The 20208-nt window shown below is 38.6% G+C and overlaps 2 long non-coding RNA genes across 2 annotated transcripts in view; one reads left to right on the top strand and one right to left on the bottom strand.

Moving 5' to 3' along the window:
* LOC109265354 (uncharacterized) overlaps window positions 1–20208 on the bottom strand; it is a 314205-nt gene that overhangs the window by 27176 nt on the left and 266821 nt on the right. The gene's annotated exons all lie outside the window — the stretch shown is intronic.
* The window catches only part of LOC128773661 (uncharacterized), a 46000-nt gene that overhangs the window by 24075 nt on the left and 1717 nt on the right, over window positions 1–20208 (top strand). The gene's annotated exons all lie outside the window — the stretch shown is intronic.

Genomic DNA, 20208 nt, shown 5'->3' with positions numbered 1-20208 from the left:
GTACGTTAGCAAAAATGCTTCTGCCAAAGGCTGTTTCTGAAATACTGCAATAAAATGACCTAAATCAATAGAGGAGAAAAATGAAAATGATAAATAATAATAAATGAGAGAAAAATTTTAAGATGTCTGGCAATGACATATTCTATTTAAGGGTCAAGCTAAAGGATGTTGATGCAGACCTTAGAAAGGTCTGAATGTGCTCCGGTGCCCACGACTTTTTCAGCTGGTGATTTGCAACATACTTTTAATAAAGAATGTGGGTAAAATAAGAGAAAAGAAAGCAAGTAAAAAACACCTACACTCCTAGTACCTGCACAAACTACCATTCATCTTTTGGTGTATTTATTTTCTTTTTCTGCAAATTATTATACTTTTGTTTGTAAATTTTTATTTTGAGATGATTTCAAATTCACGGAATATTTTCAAGATGCGTACTATAAATTCCCTGATACTTTTAACCCAGATGTAACAACCGTTCAGTTTTGCCTCCTTAGCCGTATCAGGTTCTCTCTCTTCACCTGTGTGCATGTGCACACACACACACACACATACGCACACACACATCTACCTGTGTCTGCGTAAATATTTGTAACCAGATACATATGAAAAAAATTTTCCTGAATCATTTAGGGATATTATATCTTTACTCCTAAATACCTCTAAAAATCAAGAACTTGAACATTGTTGTAATACGTTATCTAATCCATGTATTTAACTTTTTCTAGTTGTCCCTGTAAGGTATCTTATAGTTTTGTCCCCTTAGTACAGCATCTAATCTAGATCACATGTTATGTTTACTTATTATGTCTGGTTGGCTCTATTAATCTGAAGAAGATTCTCAGCCTTTCTGTTTTGTTGACCTTGACATTTTTAAGAGACAAGATAATACTAATACTAATAATACTACAAATAATAAACTCGTAGAATGTGCTGCACCTTGAGTGTTTCTGGTGTTTCCTCATGATGCAATATGAGTTCTATATATATGTTTTGCAAGAATATCATAGATATGGTGATGAGCTCTTTTCACTTAATGAGGCACATATTGACTACTTGCTCCAACATGAGTAACATGAACTTTGGTCATGGGGTTAGGCCGTGCCTGCCAAGAATCTCCACTGTAATTTAATTATGTTTCTATTTATAATGAAGCTGTAATTTGTGGATGGGCACTTTGAGACTATGTAAATGCCCTATTCCTCATCAAACTTTAGCCATTAAATTTAGCAAACACTATTGATTTCTAACTCTATCATTCCTTCCATATTTTATTAGCTGGCATTGCTAGAGATTTCTTATCTCCTCTATTATTGATTCATGTATGTATGTATGTGTGTGTGTGTGTGTGTATCTTCACATAGATTCATGGATTCCTATTTTATTCAGTTACAATTCATTGTTATTGTATTATTATTATTATTATTATTATGCTCAAGTGGCCCTAATTTTGGCCGGTGGGAACCTTTATAATCTTTTTGACTCAGCTCCAAGATTTCTTGAGCATTCTTTTAATTTATGGTGAAAATGTTCCAGACTCATGTTGGATTTTCTCTGCCCCAGGCTTGGCATTAGTATTTACTTCAATGAGTCCTGATTTCTTTACAGTAGAGAATGGCATTTAGAAACTAAAGTCTAGGGAATAATGTACTCATTGCTACTGGGGTGTCATTTCCTCTAGGCCCGCCCGGTAGACAGGGCTAGAAAATATACACATGGACACACACACACACACACACACACACACACCTCTCTATATAAACAGATATACCTATGTATGCCTCTATTTATCTGTTTAGTAGTAGACAGTAACAGTTATATGAGTTGATACTAATTCCAATACCACACCACAGGAGCATGTTAGTCTTTCCCCTTTCCATACTTGTAACTCCCTTTTTCCAAAGTGGAAAAAAAACTGGCTCTCATTATCCTTTATATATATTACATTAAATATTACATATATACTACGCATGCACATATACATTATAAATATAATGGTGGCCGGGCACATGGGTCATGTTCCCATCATCTCAGAGGGGCACTGGATAGTTGTAGGTCATGGCCGGGTTGGTGATGGTGGCTACTTGGCGAAGGGGCTCGGTGGGGGCAAAATTCTAGCGTGGCCTCTGATGGTGCAGGACACATCCAGCACTGGCTCCCTGGTCCAGGTATTCTTGTGGAAATCGTGAGTCCCCACCGGTCATCTTGATCTCAGTGGCAGTGGCAGCCATCATCATCACCGCTAATCCAGAGTTTATCAACCTCTCTCAAAAAAAAAGCCCACACTCATTAGTAGTCACTCCCCATTATCCCTCGTCTAGCCCCCGGAAAAATGAATCTTCAGGTAAATAATAGGTAAAGAATATACCAGCCGCACTTCCAATTACTGCAGAAACAATGGAAAGAAAGAAAGAACGGTATTCATGTCCTGGAAAATGCAGAGGCTTCTTGAAGTGCGCAGGATAGGGGAAAGGGATCCAGCTGGATTCAAGTTTCTGCAGCATCCCAAGCAGCTCCTGTCAATCTAATGAGAGTGAGTTTTCCAGTTGAAAAAAAAAAATATAAAGACCAGATGCGAACCTTCCTTCAGGGCAAGTTTCAGAGCTGAAGTAATTTCATAGTAGAGGTAGTCACTGTGAAACAAGAATGAGAAATCTACTCATGAGAGATAAGAGCAGCTGTGATGGAGCAAATTTCTGAGTATTTAAGAAGATGCAATGCCTCAACTACTAGTCCTGAGCTAGGGGATGGGATGCCTCTAGGGATTCACATACGATGAATGCCAAGTGCCCAGATGCCCCGATGGATTTGGATTTCCCCACACGAGGGGAATGGCTACCCTGCTGCCTGGCCCTTTTCTTAGTGGCTAAGTCTGAAGGAAAAATGGAACAAAAGGATTGTAAATAAATGTTCGGTGGGGCACACTTCTTCCCCAAGACTGATGTTTTCCTCCAGGGAGAGGAAGTTCTGCTAGGATGAAACTCCTGTGCTTCCTCCGTCCCAGGGTTGGAGGAAGGCATCGGTTGGTGAATTTTGGACCAGGAAACTAGAACGCATATTTTGTTGTTCTTTGAGAGCAGGCTTACACATAAAACGAGAATTTTGCAATGCTCTTTCATGCTGAGCAAAGGGAACGTTTTAGAAAGAATTTCTGCCTGGTGTGGTGCCCCATACTGCCTCAGTGATGGTCATTTGACCATTGAATTCTGAGAATCAATATTTGGAGCCCCTTTTCTTAAAAATATAAGCCGAATTCTTCACAGTTCGTCAACATTAGGTGATTCTTTTCTTCTCATTTCCCAACCGGTTTAGTACTTTTGTAGACAAGAGTTTATTACTCGGCCACCCCAACACCTATTTTCACTCATTAGTATCCCGGTGTTGAACCCTCTGAGGCCCAAGTTACTGCGATATCTCTAACTTCAGCTCATTTACTTTTCATTTTTCAGAATTATGCCCAGGATTCCTATAATATTGTCTTTCAAAGTGGCTGTGTATCTCTGTGTTAATGATATCTCTGTATCATTGGGGCGCCTGGGTGGGTCAGTCGGTTAAGCATCCGAATCTTGATTTTGGCTCATGATCTCATGGTCATGAGACTGAGTCCCACGTCAGGCTCTACACTGGGCATGGAGCCTGATTAAGATTCCCTCTCTCTCCTGGGGCACCTGGGTGGCTCAGTCGGTTAAGCATCCGACTTCGACTCAGGTCATGATCTCACAGTTCGTGAGTTTGAGCCCCACGTCGGGCTCTGTGCTGACAGCTCAGAGCCTGGAGCCTGCTTCACATTCTGTGTCTCCCTCTCTCTCTGACCCTTCCCTGCTCATGCTGTGTCTCTCTCTGTCTCAAAAATAAATAAACATTAAAAAAATTTAAAAATTAAGAAAAAAAAAAGATTCTCTCTCTCCTCTCTCTTCCTCAGCTCCTACCCTACTCGCACTCTCTCACCCTCTCTCAAAATAAGTAAATAAACATTTTAATAAAAATAAAAATACTTTATTGTTGCAATGGTTTTGGTGCAGTGCTATCAGCTTGCAGTACAACATGGTCAAAACTAGATTTCCCACCTGGTTTCTGTTGTTGTTTGGCTTTCTTTCAATATTTTAATATTAAAAATGATCGGTTTCTTATTTTTACCAAAATAATTAAATTTCTTTGGTTTTGTTTTTACTTATATTCTATCCTGAGTTACAAAACATACTTACGTGGAGATTTTGTTCAGTACACTAAAATACTTTCTTGCGTTATATAATATATATTATATATGTATATATATAACCCATATATTTAAAACATTCATTACAGCAATGTATCAGTGTAGTATATTCCTTTCAAACTTCTGACTTTTTTCTTTATTCTCTATGTCTCTTTCACTTATTCTTTCTTTCTTAAAATGGGGAAATGGTAGTGATAGGCAAAGGCATAAAAAGATAGGGTTTACTATTGCTTTCTATTGGTTTTTTGGACTATATTTTTGACAACTGAATGTATTCACAGGACAACCCATCAGTGTATGATATTGACAACATACCATTGTGTGTAAAGCAAGATACACAAAATATTCAGCAGTACGAAAAAATGAGAGTATTTCTTGTTTTGAGAGAGATTTTAAAAGTTCCTAAGACCCTTGGGGCACCTGGGTGGCTCAGTCGGTTGAGCATCCAACTTCCACTCAGGTCATGACCTCACCGTTCATGGGTTCAAACCCCGTATCAGGCTCTGTGCTGACAGCTCAGAGCCTGAAGCCTGCTTCTCTCTCCCTCTCCTTCCTTCTCTCGCTCCCTCTCCCTCTCTCCCTCCCTCTCTCTCAAAAATAAGTCAACATTAAAAAAAAAAAGTCAGACACTCAACCAACTGAGCCACCCCAGCACCCATGAATTGTACACTTGAAATAGGTAAATTGGGGGCACCTGGGTGGCTCAGTCGGTTGAACGTGCAACTTCGGTTCAGGTCATGATCTCATGGTCCATGAGTTTGAACCCCGTGTCAAGCTCTGTGCTGACAGCTCGGATCCTGGAGCCTGCTTCAGATTCTGTGTCTCCCTCTCTCTCTCCCCCCACCCCCCACTCATACTCTGTCTCTCTGTCTCTCTCTCTCAAAAATAAACATCAAAATAAATAAATAAATAAATGAATAAATAAATAAATAAATAAATAAATAATTTCCTAAGGGCCTTAAAAATCAATATGCAAAATGAAATAAGCTCATCCATGTAGATTAATTAAATGGGCATAATCATTTTAGAAAGCAATTTGGAGACATATACTAAGATCTTTAAAACATGCACATGCTTTTTTCATTTCTGGGGCATTGTTGTAAATAAAACATTTTTAATTCTTTAAAGAAGACTTTATGCACAACGGTTTTTATAATACTCTTATCTATAACAGTAAACTATGTAAAACAACTAAGCAGTTTAATTAATATAATGATAAATAAAGCATGCTCTATAAACATAATAGAATATAACAGATTGTGTTCCTGAGTCCATTTTAATATGCAGGATATATAAGCCAGAAGAAGAAGAAATTGTACAGTCACTATGAGGACAACAATATAAAACTGAAAAAAATCCAACTCTATGATTACAGAAATACTGAGAAAGAAATAAGGTGAAATATTTATAGGGATGGTCTTTGAATGAATAGATATAATACTTTTCTGGAATCTTTTGTCATCACCATTTCAACGGTTGTGAACTGTCTTGTAACATTCCTAATAAAAAAGAACTTTGTAGTTTAAAAAGGAATGTACGAATAATAGCAAGTGTACAGATTTCAAGATGACTATATGATTTCTTGTACTGGGTTGATCCAAGAAACTTCTCTACAGAGTTGAGTTTAACTTAAAATTTGGAAGTGGGGATACAGAGGGCTGAAAAAAAAAAAAGACATCGTAAGTTCTTATTTGATGCGTGTGTAGTGATTGTCGCTCACAGGACCGTGAGGGGGGCAGTATGGGTTGACTGGCTTTATTCTTTCATATGGATTAAAAATAAATAAATAAAAAACTTCTGTAGCTCAGGAATCTTCCTGTCATAACTATCAGCTTTTATTTGCTGTTGTAAAATGCTGTTTATGGCCCTTACCTATATTTTTCTCTTGATTTTTAAATGCTATACCTCCAAAGCATGGCCAAATACAAACAATACAGTACAAATAATACCACAATTTCTGAAATGGCAAAGAGAATACCTTATATTCTCATACTCCAGGGATAATCTTTTCATGATACATTAATCCTATATGATAATATGTATATATATGCACATGCAATATATAATGCAACTCATTATAGTTAATTTAAAATATCAATAGCACTGCAGCATACCTACTTTTCTCTAAAACATTTTTTATTAAACATTTCCTGCTTTTATTTTCCCATGTCAAAGTATAAGGGGCATCTTCACTGTCCTTAAAAATTATCTTGTGTTTTATTGTGAGAACGAACCATAACTAGTTTCTTTGATTTCCTACCGATGATCATTTAGATCATTTGTAAATTATGGCTTTTTCCTCCATAGTAAACAATTCTGCAATCACTATCCTGGTATATATGTCTTTGCTTTGATTACATTTTCAAAGCAGGAACATTAAATATAATGGAGAGGTAGTTGCTATTGATTTAAGCTTGTGCTATACAAATAAGGAATAGGCAATATATCAAATGACAGCGGAATCAGAGCAGTACAAATCGTTTTATCTTTAGACTTGCCCTTACAGGGATTAGATCATAAGACAATAGTCCAATCAGAGAACTAAGAGATATCTCTGTGATCATCAATCAAGAGAATACAGGTAATCATTATAATGATAACTTGTATTAGAAGATTATGACATCCCAGTCAGTGAATTAAACCATCTTACACAATTCCTACAAAGTCCTTATTAGGAAGATGATGTTATTATGCCCATTTTTTCAATGAAGCATTTAAGGTAGATTAATTTGACCTAGGTCACATAGTGAAATCTATCTTCAGGGCAAGAATTCGGTTTGCATTATGTATAATGGCACTCACAAGCCAATTAATTCTATCAAAATAGTCTGTGAGAAAGTCCCTTACTCATATATAAGTACAGAAAGGCTGAAATATAAGGGAAGTGGGAGAAAATCTATAGAATAACTGAATCATTACTCAATCTTTCTTTAATTATGCATATATAAATATTATCTAACGATGGCTATTTTTTACTAGCTCAGATATTATTTTGGCCACTTAAACAATTTTGCAATGAACCAATAGTGACTGAAGTCATTTTTAAAAAGCAACGTGCAAAAAAAATAGTAAGGATAAATAAATAAAAAGCAAAGTGCATATATTGTAAACTTCCACAACAACCACTTAGGTATTAAGCCAAAACATTTGATTCACTGTTGTTGATTTCCTTCTTCTCTCTTACCTCCCACAACCATAGCGTCAAGTTTGATTGATTTTTCACTTCAAAAGGATCACTTACATCTGTCCCTTCTTTTCTGCTATGATTAAGAATGCTATCTTGATGACAGAAGATGAAGAATGTTCTCCCACTCTGGAGTGGGACCCATGGAAACCAGATAATTTGCACTGAGGTAGAAATGAGGTAAAGGACATGTTTCCTAAATAAGGAACACGAATAGTTGAAGTTGGTAGAGAGAGATTTTAGGGAGGATCAGAAAGAAGCTTCCCTGAGCAACTTCTCAGATCCCTCCCCCTGGTTCCCAGGCAAAGAGTCAAAAAGTAATAGGCATGTGTGTGTATGAAATTAACATGCTTCAAATTCTTAATACTTGTTACTATTAACATTATATTTATGTGGACTCTTTATAACAATACATCTGATTCAGGGCCCTTTGAAGAGAATTTGCCCTGGAATACAAATAAAAAGTTGGATCTCTGTCTCCACATATATCTATATATTTCTATCTATCTATCTATCTATCTATCTACCTATCATCTATCTACTTATCTATCTATCTATCTATCATCTAGTTATCTTTTGTTGGGCTTTTTGTTGTTGTTTTATTTGTTTGATGCTGCTATAGTGATAACATATGTTTCTACTTTGAGCTGCAATGTTTTTGGAGCTAAGGAATAGGGGGTAACATCACAGAACTGGTAAGAGCAAAGTAAATGATCACACTTATTCTTTGGCTCATTTCCATCATTCAAGCAAGGAAAGCAAGCCCTTTAAAGGACGAGAAGCAAAAACATTATGACTAGAGGAAACTTTCCATGACTCTTCTTATCGGCCATGTTTTATCTGTTGGCTGTTTATATTTCTACCCCTTGTGGCATCAGCAATCTGCAGCTTGGGGAAATGAATGTTTTTAAAATGCTTTTGAGGCTCCTCAAACTTGATTTTCCATGTGGAAATGTAGACAGGTTTATCAGGGAAGGACAAATGAATACCAGTACCAAAGTAATAATAACAGTAACCTCCGAATCGATTGTTGGGAATGACTCCTTAACTTTGGATTTTCCTGTGGTCGGAGATGTGATCTTCTCCAGTGTGTGGACCTTCTCTGAGTTGCGGTGGCTGCATCTGGCATTCCATTTTGTGTGCCAGCTAAATTCTCTTCCAGGAGCTTAGGAATGCTTGTTAGGAGAGTATGCATAGGAGTAACAGAAAAGAAGAGAGACAAAGAAGATAGAGGGGAAGGTGGAGGAGGAAGAAAATCTGCGTCTCAAATATTCTCATAACTTTTTCATTGGGGGAAAAAATAGTTTCATTTGAATTACTTTTCAAGTGAAAATTTATCATTAAAAAATGGACTGTCTCCGGGCGCCTGGGTGGCTCAGTCGGTTAAGCCTCTGATTTCAGCTCAGGTCATGATCTCGTGATCCATGATTTCAATCCCCATATCAGGCTCTGTGCTGACAGCTCGGAGCCTGGAGCCTGCTTCAGATTCTGTGTGTTCTTCTCCCTCTGCCCCTCCCCCACTCATGCTCTTTCCCTCCCCCCTTCTCTCTCAAAACTAAATAAATAATTTTAAAAAATGGACTGTCTCAAATATGTACAGACAAAGGAAAGGAACATGATTTGGTTTTATTGTTTTTGGCTAATTTAATTATCCCGGAAGTAATTTAAAAAAAATTTTTTTTTAATGTTTTTATTTATTTTTGAAGGAGAGAGAGAGCATGAGCAGGGGAGGAGCTGAGAGGGAGACATAGAAATTGAAGCAGGCTCCAGGCTCTAAGCTGTCAGCACAAAGCCCGATGCGGGGCTCGAACTCACGAACTGTGAGATCATGACCTGAGCAGAAGTCGGACGCTTAACCGACTGAGCCACCCAGGCTCCCCACCTGGAAGCAATTTTAAACATGTGATGAATTCCATTGATTATTTAAGATATTGTTTTCATTAGGTATACAAAAGTACCGTTTAAATATCCAGAGTGAGTCTACAGATCTCATTTATTCTGTTTTCCTGTTTTAGTAAGATGATACTCTTAAGGGTATCTAGTACAAGTTTCTTCCTTGATTTCTCTCCTTCATTTCCCACAAAGGGTACTCATTTCCATTGTCTTTTATTCTCTTCCTACTGGCATTAAACTTGACTGGAGTTCTGGCAGAAGCATGCCCAAGGTTAGGAGATGCTTAGACAATCCTGCAGCAGCCGCTCTGGGGCATCCCAGGCAATCTGTCATGAGATAACAAGAGTCATTCAACTAGGAACCTAGGGACTTAATGAGTCTGTCACTAGGAGAGTGTGCTACAAAGTATAGGGCATTCCACTTCCACAAAAAACATAATTTGATTTATGAGAAGGCAATAAAATAAGTACATGGTAATCTTTAGATTGTGTCTCTTCCCTATAATGCCTATTAGGTACCTGTTACCAGCCCAAATTAGAATAAAAAGGCTGTAATTCTGTGTCATCATTCTTAGCTGTCTTGTATATTAAAAATGAAGACAGAGCTCAAAAAAAAAAAAAAAGGCTGTGCCCAGGTCTGTTCATAGTCTTTAATTGGAGACACTCTTCTGTTTGTGCCCCCCTAAAACCAGGAGGCATCTTCAGTCTTGGTCATATGGCTGAAGGAATTAAAAAAGAAGAGGCCAACAGAAATTAAGGAAGAGAATAAGGTTATGGGCAAAGCACGGAAGAACACAGAAAGGTAGTTTCTGATAATCCCTTAATTTTGTCTAAGTTGAAATTAAGAGATTTTACTGAAAGATCTTTTTAACTCATGTTGTACTCTTAAGAGTTCTGAACCTTTCACCTTCATTGACTTTGAAAAAGACCCATTCGTTAATTTGGGACATAGTAAGGAGCAGAATTCTCTAACAATAGAGGCATATGTACGTACCTATTGAGTGGCCCAAACCTGGAATACTGACAATGCCAAATGCTGGCAAAGAAAACGAGGAAGTTTAAATGAGCTCCTTTTAAGCAGAATATACGTGTGTGTGTGTGTGTGTGTGTGTGTGTGTGTGCTGAACTTCCTCTTGTTTTCTCCACTGGGCCTTGCTTTACAGGCAAGGCAGGCAAATATCACCATGAATATAATGGAATCAATCTACTGGACCTATCTGTCAGGGACAGCTGCTCATGTCTGAGTTCCAGGCAAGGACCACACTTAGGAAAGGTCTGTTATTTTAGAAAACCGCCTAGTGACACTTGTTTCTGAGGGCAGTGTTTTTGCACTGAAAAATGAAACTATAAATTAAGTTTAGACTGAGTCAAAGACATATGCTTGACCCCAGGCATATATAGTTTGTCATCTAACACACGTGAACTATGAATTTTGGTATACTTAAAAGAGGTGTAATTTGAAATTTTACTTTGTTCCTCAAATGTTACAGAATTGGGAGATTAATTAGTGATCTTGACCATGTGGCAACTTGTCAGCTATGCTTGTAGGGTGGTCAGCATGTAAAGGTGACATGGCTGGAATAATGCAGGCTATTATGAAAGGCGTGCATTGATTCAATGGCCACATCCTGGTTCTCACCCATTTCCCCATAGGTCCTGTGACTAAGTCAGAGTCCACAACATCACGGCCATTAGCAGAGGATTCTCTGACTGATTATTGCTGCCTTTTCAACTTTAATAGATTTTTTTTTTTACCATCAATACCACAGACATTATAGGATCTGCTTGGGGGTAGAAATGCCTACGTGTTACTAAATTGGTGGACGACCCTTACAGAGATGAGTGAGGAAAGAAAAAAACCTCTGGAGTTTGAAAGTGGTTGACATTTGACCCAATTGCCTTCGAAGAATGGCAAATTTTCCCTTAGGAGAGAGTTTCACTTTTATTTAGGATATCACCTTTTCGAGTCTGAAAAGGTCGTGCCTTAGGGCACTGTGCAGAGAAGGGAAAAAGAGAAACAGAAAAAGAAACAGCTTGCTCAGCAAAAGCAAGAAATAATAGTTTTCAGGCTTTGGCTGGTAGGCCAGAGGACTGCAGGAATCAGGAATCCAAAAGAGGAGGCCTGGACGAAGGGTCTATAAACAGTAATTTTCAACCTGGCTGCACGCTAGAATTAACAAGGGGAACTTTTAGAAAATACCCGTTTCTCATTTCCACTCCCCAAAGGTTCTAATTCCTTGGTGGGGAGGGGGGGGGGGTGCTGAGCAACAACAGTTTCATAAAGTCTCTCCAGAAATTCTAATTCTCAGCTGGGGAAAGAATCTGTGGGAAGAAGGTGACCACGTCCCGGGATGGAATTTATGGCAGAAGATAAGACAGTAAGAACCCCAAAGAGTGGCCAGAGCAAAAAAGCTTGGAAATGAGAGCTGGGGGCACCTGGGTGGCTCAGTCGGTTAAGTGTTCGGCTCTTGATTTCAGCTCAGGTCATGATCTTGCAGTTCGGGAGTTCGAGTCCCACATGGGGATCCGTGGTGGCAACATAAAGCCTGCTTGGGATTCTCCCTCTCCCTCTTTCTTTGCCTCTCCCTCACTCATGTTCTGTCTCTCTCAAAATTAAAAAAAAAAAAAAATTAAAAAAATGAAAAGAAGAACTGGATAATATTTAATCTTAAAATTATTTGTTCTCCTAGGTGTTCTATGCTGCCCCTGTGCTAATACTCTTATCTTTGGTGAAATGTACATGCACAATCTTGTATTGATGAGGTTTTAGGGAATGGGAATGAGAGTCCAGTTCTGGTTAGAACCGGTACCAAAAAAGAGAAGCAACTCTGAGAGCTGAAACAAGAGTTCTGCAGAGATCAATCACAGAACAAGAGCTAATTAGAAGACGGGACGGTGTAGGATACACTTCAGAAATCTCTGGGGTTTGGGGCTTCCCACCATATGTGGCATGGAATCTTAGGATTCATTATTTAGAAATATTATCCCAAACAGAGGGAGGAGGTAGAGTTAACCTTTTAATAGTATCAAGAGTCAATTTGAGTTTAATAAGTTTTTAATGTGCTCGTTAGATGTTAGCAACCATTTTGACTAGTCCTTGTTTGAACCATCTTGACTAATCCTTGTTGGAATCCAGATCTCATCCCTTTTAATAGGTGTGCGATTTAGAATTTTACTTATTTTTTCTTGAGTAACATGGGGATAAGTGGTGCAGTTTTGAAGTGTAGGCATGTCTGCAGGGCAAGCATGTTTCGGAAATTAAAATTTAGGCCATCACTTTTCCTTTTAGAAATTTATCTTGAGGGAATAAGCATACAGGTATACACAGGTATTTGGATGATATTTTTGATGGCAAAAAATAAGAAATATTTTAAATATTCAACAATAGGAAATATGTTAAATTAAATGTAGGGCAACCATGTAATGAAATGCTCTGTATTTATTATAAATGACTACACATGTTTATATTTACTGACAAAATGTCCATATTGTTTTCCATATTACAGTTACGTGAAAAAAGTGTGTGAAATAGTCCACTTCTGTGTGTGTGTGTGTGTGTGTGTGCACATGTCTGTATGTATGGGCAAGTTCCTAGAACAATGTCTGGACAGATACATACAGACATGGAAGTCTAATCATTTTGTCAGTTTTATATCATCTTTCTTTTTAAAATGTAATAGGCTGTTTAAGGCAGCAGAACAACAATCTTGCAACAAAACCATTCACACACACTTGTAACACACAGATAGACAGTGTGTTTTTTGAGAAGGTGTGATTGTTGGGGCGCCTGGGTGGCTCAGTCAGTTAAGCATCCAACTTCGGCTCAGGTCATGACCTCACGGTTCATGAGTTCGAGCCCCGCGTTGGGCTCTGTGCTGACAGCTCAGAGCCTGGAGCCTGTTTCGGATTCTGTGTCTCCCTCTCTCTCTGGCCCTCCCCCATTCATGCTCTGTCTCTCTCTGTCTCAAAAATAAATAAATGTTAAAAAAAAATTTAAAAAAAACTGAGAACAAACTGAGGGTTGATGGGAGGTGGGAGGGAGTGGAGGGTGGGTGATGGGTATTGAGGAGGGCACCTGTTGGGATGAGCACTGGGTGTTGTATAGAAACCAATTAGACAATAAATTTCATGTAAAAAAAAAACATAGAAGCAATAATGTTGACTTAGCTTATGGAGTTTAAGGGTGTGCTAACAAACTATATTTCACCTATAAAGTTTAAATAAGTAGATACTACTTAAGTAGTTCAAATAGTGTTTGTTTGCATTTCCTTTTGTCTGGAAAAATCATGTAAGAATTTTATTTGCACTGTACTGAAAGAGAGATGGTAAAATACCTTCCAAAACATCCTAACATTATCCCATAAATAATATATTGTCACGTTGTATCCCAATGATAGAATTTTCCAGAGGCATTATAAGAGTTGCTGTCATGATCACAATGCTCTCAGGCACTCAATAATTCACGATCGCAGGTGCTGCATACCCTGTATGTGAGACCTGTGTGCTCTTTTTGGGACTGAGCTCCACATGTACTCACTGAAGAACCAGCTTAATAAGAGCAAACAAAGCCTCTCTGTGCTTGTCACGTGGTTCCCACATACTCTGCAAATGCATGGGGAAGAGAGTTGGGAGACACGGTGTCTCTCTTAACTGCGTGCACGGCTAAGACTGAAGAGGCATGAAACTCAGAGAAGGGAGCTCGCTGTTCCCCCATCTTCAAGGGGCTCTCTTCCTAGGCCTGGATCCCAAATGGAGGCTTTGCAAACACTGGCCACTTTTTTTTTCAGAACAGCCTCTCTGGGCAGGAGGCCCACTGCCTGATTAATCCTGCATTCCTCAAAACAGCAGGCAACCAGAAAAACATTCCCTGTGGAATTTGAGCTCACCTGCCCTCTGGGGGGGTCAGAGAGCAGGTAGACTGAGGGCTGTGTATGGGAGCATTTGTCCTAAAGTGGATGACACCCCGATGTTGCCTTCTAGAAGTTCTCTTGCTTTGAAGTAAACAGTGAAAGCTGCCTAAGGTAATTTAAAAGATACCAGTTAAGGATCTTCAGGTCTAACTGCAAATAATTATCACATGAGAATCTTTTTAAAAACACAGACTTTTAAAACTGCTGATTTTCATGGCCTTTGTAAAGCCTTCTTGAGTCAGAATCCCCTGGGGTGGGGCCCAGAAATAATTACTTTAATAAAAAGTTCCACTGATTCTGATGTACAGTCAGGTTTGGAAATCATTTCTTAAGTCTGAGCTAAATAAACAAAAAATCAGTAGAAGATTAACAAACCCAAGGGCATAGAGGAAACTAAGAGGGGGTGTGAGGAAGAGAATAGGAAAAAAAAATCACTGCTAAAAAAATAGTGATGGGAAAGAGTGAGAGACATCAACATTTGACAGAAGGTAGTATTAAACTGGCAGCAAGCCGAGCCAACAGTGGTTTGCGCCGGTCTAGAAGGACGGACATGGAGAACGATGTCTCCTCATCTGTAAGAACTGCAATTACCCTTGCATTCATCATTTGTACACTAAAGTCAATAAATTGTAATAAGGCTTTGTCACCCAACAAATGTCTCCTGCTTGGAAAATCAGTGCTTCTGCCCTGCGCCCCCATTTATGCTCCAGCAGGAGAGCTGAAGGTGATCTTGAAACAATGCTCTATTCTCCTGATATTATCATTTAATTGTAGCTCCCTCACACCCAACCTTCTGAGTTTTTAATGAAATATTTTCTAAAACTACATGCCTTTAATAGGAACGTGTGAAATAGAAAAGGAGAAATGTTTCAAATCCAGATGACTAAACACACCATCATAGGTCATGGGACACCCCCCCCCCCCACCTCCCCGCCATGGGGGCTTGGGGGAAGTCATCATGTGGACTCCTATTGAACCAAATCTAGTCAACACTTCAGTCTGAAAATGGTGGGAAATGGAAAACAAATGGGTTTTTAAGATAGAAAACAAAAACCAGAGGTGCTCTCATGTTAAACATCAAAATGAGAAACAATATAAATGAAGCTAAAATTACTTTTATACAGATGATCAGGCAATTCACATATAAGAAATAAAACGGACTAATTCGACTTTCGAACATCCATTTGTGTTGAAAGTTTTGCTTTCTCTCACATCAAAACTCTATCTTTGGCTCTAGTGTTGTCCTTGCAAAGAAATCTGTATTCATTTCTTCCTTAAAATCAAGACCGTCCACCTTTGAGTTTCATTCATGGTCTCTAGGACAAGATAATAATGTAGACTATCCTCGTTAGTAAAACAGGCAAAATAATAATATCTCCTACGTGAGAACTGAGTGAAGTAATGTGTAAAGCATTTGGAAAAACATCTGGCTTTTTGTAAACACTATGCAAGTGTCTATATATTATAAAAGTAAGATTCTTCTATGGACTTTTAAGCTCCATGAACAATTTTTCCCTCCATGTTTCCATATTTCTTCTGTTGATTGCCTTCTAGCAATGCATCTTAGGTGGCATAATAGCTTATATAGTAATAGGTGACCCAGTGGTGTGTCCGGGGTCGTTCCAGAGACCAGCAGTCTCTTATTCCTAAAGTCCCCTGGTGCATTTATGACAAAAAGTATTAAGTAGAAATCTCGTCAACCTTCAGAACATTAAAGATAACAATGGAAAGTCAAACAAAGGGGAAAATGAGTTGAGAGGGACCCAAAGGAAACGTGTCCCTACTGAAAGAACGGCTCTCCTCAGACAAGGTGGAAAGCATCACAGAAGGGAGAGAAGGCGAGGGGCTTCTCATTCACATCAGCCAAATCAACCCCATTGCAGGAGAGGGACAGATACTGCCACCAAACTGCTCTCCTCTCCGAGCTGTGGGGCTCTTTTTAGACTTCCTCCATCCTTTATATGTGTTTTTGTCTCCTTTACTGTTCTCTACAGACTTCCCTTAATATCACCCGTTTGGTAACATTACTTTTTACTATCTATAGCACCCGTAGATTTCTATTAAAAAAAAATTTTTTTTTACATTTATTTATTTTTGAGGGACAGAGAGAGACAAAGCACAAGGGGGGGGGGAGGGGCAGAGAGAGAAGGAGACACAGCATCAGAAGCAGGCTCCAGGCTCTGAGATGTCAGCACAGGGCCCCACGCAGGGCTTGAACTCAATGAACAGTGATATCATGACCTGAGCCAAAGTGGGGCGCTCAACCGACTGAGCCACACAGGCATCCCTGATTTCTATTTTTTTAAATGTTTATTTATTTGTGTGAGAGAGAGAGCAGGGGAGGGGAATAGAGAGAGGCAGACACAGGCTCCAAAGCAGGCTCCAGGCTCCAGAGCAGTCAGCGCAGAGCCCCACTTGGGGCTCGAACTCACGAATCGTGAGATGGTGACCCGAGATGCTTAACCAACAGAAACACCCAGATTTCCCGATTTCTCTCTTAAACTGTTGCTATATCGTCTAACTGACCCCTGGCCTCTGTCCTGTCATAATTAATTGACCTTACTGTTTTGTGGCATCAGAAACAGTGGATGCAGTACGTTTAGTGAAACTGTAGTCAGAACATTGATAATTATGTGCCTCCAATATAATGAACACCACGCTTCCTGATGACACCAATTGTTTCCAAGTAATGTGTGCCTTGCTTTTTAATGTTTTATCTTTAAAAAAACTTAATTATTGGGGCTCATGGATGGCTCAGTCGGTTGAGTGTCCGACTTCAGCTCAGGTCACCATCTCGCGGTTCGTGGGTTCAAGCCCGCATGGGGCTGTGTGTGGACATCTCAGAGCCTGGAGCCTGCTTCAGATTCTGTGCCTCCCTCTCTCTCTTCCCCAACCCACTCGCATTCTGTCTCTGTCTCTCTCAAAAATAAGTAAACATTAAAAAAAATTTTTAATAAAAAAATAAAAAAACTAATTATTATTGCCCCCCCAACATAAATAAGCTTAAAAAACAAAAAAAGAGTTTTTGAAATAGAATATTAAATATTAGGATTGGAAAAAAACCTTAAAGATTATCTAGTCCAACTGCCATTTGATTTTTAAAATCTTATCTATAATTTCCACATAATATGTGAATTTAATTAATCCAGGGTTTCAATTCCTCCAATCATGGGGGACTTAGAACTTACTGAAATAGTTCATTCTGACTATTAAAAGTTACATTAGAAATGTCTTTCTAATTCAGAGCTGGAATGTCTCCTGGTATTTCTAAATACAAAGACACTGGGTATGTATATACAGGTTGTGCACTGTACAAGGGTGCTGCTTGATAGGACATTGTTCCGATCCAACTGTTGTGGGTTTGTCTCTTTATTAAAGTAATTTGGCCAATGTAACAATATAAATTAAGAAAGAAATGCCATTTAAAAATTATTGCAAGGATACAATTTGAGCTAACAGCAGTTCTGCTTTATCATTTGTAGTCAAATTGATAAAAGCCCATCCCTCCTCTCATGGTGACCCTTGGGATATTTTATTTTGATTAGTAGAGTTCCAAGAGCCTGTGGACTCTGTCTCTGAGAGGGACTCAGGATTTCCGTGTCTAAAGCTCAAGCTACTTGCTGGCCAATATAAAAATAAAGGTAACAATTGTCAAAGCATCTACCTACTTAGGACAACAGTGTAATATTTTCTTTTCTCCATCTTTACTGTGAAGTTGCATGTGGAATTGTAACATGTCACAATATTTTTGAAGAATTGGATTATCAATAATACATTTTAAATATAGTAACCTCTTACGAAATTTCTAATATTATCCAGGTAAAACATAAAAGCACTTCTTAGAACATTCCCATGTTGTCACCTACAGTATCATGGAGGTTTCCGTTGTCTGTTAAGAAGAAATTCAAAATAGTGCCTTCTGAAAGATGCTCTTATCCAATGTGTGCATATCAGTAACAATTTAATGTAACTTAGATAAACTCATATTGTTAAAAAAAAAAAAGCTGTTATGATATTAAAATAGAACCTCTCTATATCTTGCTTGTGAATCTCACCCATCTGGCTTTAAAGACACAATGCATATAGTTGATCAATAAAATTTTATCTAACATTTATAGCATAAGGGAAGGAGGATGGGTTAGAAAGTATGGTCACTAACAAATATTTTATTGCACTCTGCCCACCTGTCTTTGGCTAAACCATTTCCAAGTCTTATATTTTCTCTCTAGTAATCTGTATCTGACTTTTTTTTTTCTAGAAGAGGGCTTACAACTTGTAAAATCTTTATGTGTTTATTAAACAAGAAAAAATGAGGCAGTTTTTATTGCAAGAGTTAACTTAGTTCCATAGCATTGTGAACATAGCACATAACTAAAAGTGCAGGTTCACCTCCTTGCCAGGTCATCCATCCAATTTCCCAGAGCCAGTCACATTGTTTTGTTGATCTTCTTTTTTTTACATTTATTTATTTATTTTTGAGAGACAGAGAGAGACAGCACGAGCGGGGGAGGGGCAGAGAGAGAGGGAGACACAGAATCCGAAGCAGGCTCCGGGCTCTGAGCTGTCAGCACAGAGCTCGACGCGGGGCTTGAACTCGCAAACTGAGAGATCATGACCTGAGCCCAAGTCAGACGCTCAACCAACTGAGCCACCCAGGCGCCCCCGTTTATCTTTAAGTCATTTTTTTGTACCTATGTAAGATCTATATTTAAGACACACTAACATTTAAAAAAATTGAATTCATTCATTCATTCATTCGACAAAAATAGAATCTACTCTTTCTAGGCAGCGTTTATTCTTATACTTGGGAATAGATGGATACTAAAGCAAAGAAGAAAATATCAGATAGTTATATGAGGCCAATAAAGTAAGTAAAAGAGGGCAGTGTGATGCTGATGGATGGGATGGTGTTTCCTCAGACTGGTGTGTAGGGAAGGCCTCTCTGACCAGCGGCATGGGGACAGAGTATTCCAGGACAATGAAATAGCTCATTCAAATGAGCTTAGGCAAACACACATTTAGCAATGACAAGGAACAAAATCAAGGCCTCGAGTGGACGCATCAGAGTGATGAAAGAGAAAATGGAAGGAAAAATAATGTCAGAGAAGTAGTATCAACAGGGACTTCTAGGTAGGGTGGGGATCCTGGATTCTATTTTTAAGTGTGATGTAAGCCATTGGAGGGTGTTAAGAAGGGAGATCACATGATCTTATTTTCACAATTTTTATTGAAGTGTAACTGACCTACAGTGTCCTATTAGTTTCAGGTGTACATCATAGTGATTTGATGTTTTTATACGCTACGAAATGATCCCCCAGTAAGTCGAGTTACCGTCAGTCACCAAAGTTATTACAATATTATGAAATGTATTCCTCGAGCTGTATGTTGCATCTGCGTGACTTACTGGTTTTATAACTGGAAGTTTAAAATGATCACTCTGGCCATGATGTGGAGAGTGGATTGTAGATGGAAGTAGAAGTCCATTGGGATTTATCGTGGTGGCAAAATGGCGGTGGTGCTTGGACTGTGAACAGTGGATAGGTAAGAGTACAGGAAGGGAGATGTGACATGAGGGGGAGATGGGCTTCTGGACAGTTGTTCAGATAGAATCACACAGAACTGGTATATGTTTTATGGTAAGAGCACTGGGGTATGGGTGAGATGAGGGAAAGAGTAGGATATTTTAAGGATAAATCTTAGGATGGGGGCTTGGGCAAATAAGAAATGGTGCATTTTATTGAGATCAAAGATTAGGAAAGAGGCACATTTGGCCGTGTTAAATTGAAGCCGCCTCTTAGAAACACAAGTGAAAATTCAAGTTTGTGGTTGGATATAAGAACAACTGGAGGTTAGGGAAATTCAGAGAGTATGGGTTAGAGGCATAACTTAGTCAACATCATTATCAGTACTTAAAACCAAGGGTGTGGCTAAGGAATCCTAGCATATATTTTACTTTTATTTCAGTCTCTTAATTTTTGCTTTATATTTTGTAATTTCTTTCCTCTTCAT

The sequence above is a fragment of the Panthera pardus genome, unplaced genomic scaffold, assembly GCF_024362965.1.
Source record: "Panthera pardus isolate Hobbes unplaced genomic scaffold, ASM2436296v1 HiC_scaffold_26, whole genome shotgun sequence".
Taxonomy (NCBI): domain Eukaryota; kingdom Metazoa; phylum Chordata; class Mammalia; order Carnivora; family Felidae; genus Panthera; species Panthera pardus.
Note: the sequence above shows the minus strand (reverse complement) of the source record. Positions and strands in the feature narration are given on the sequence as shown.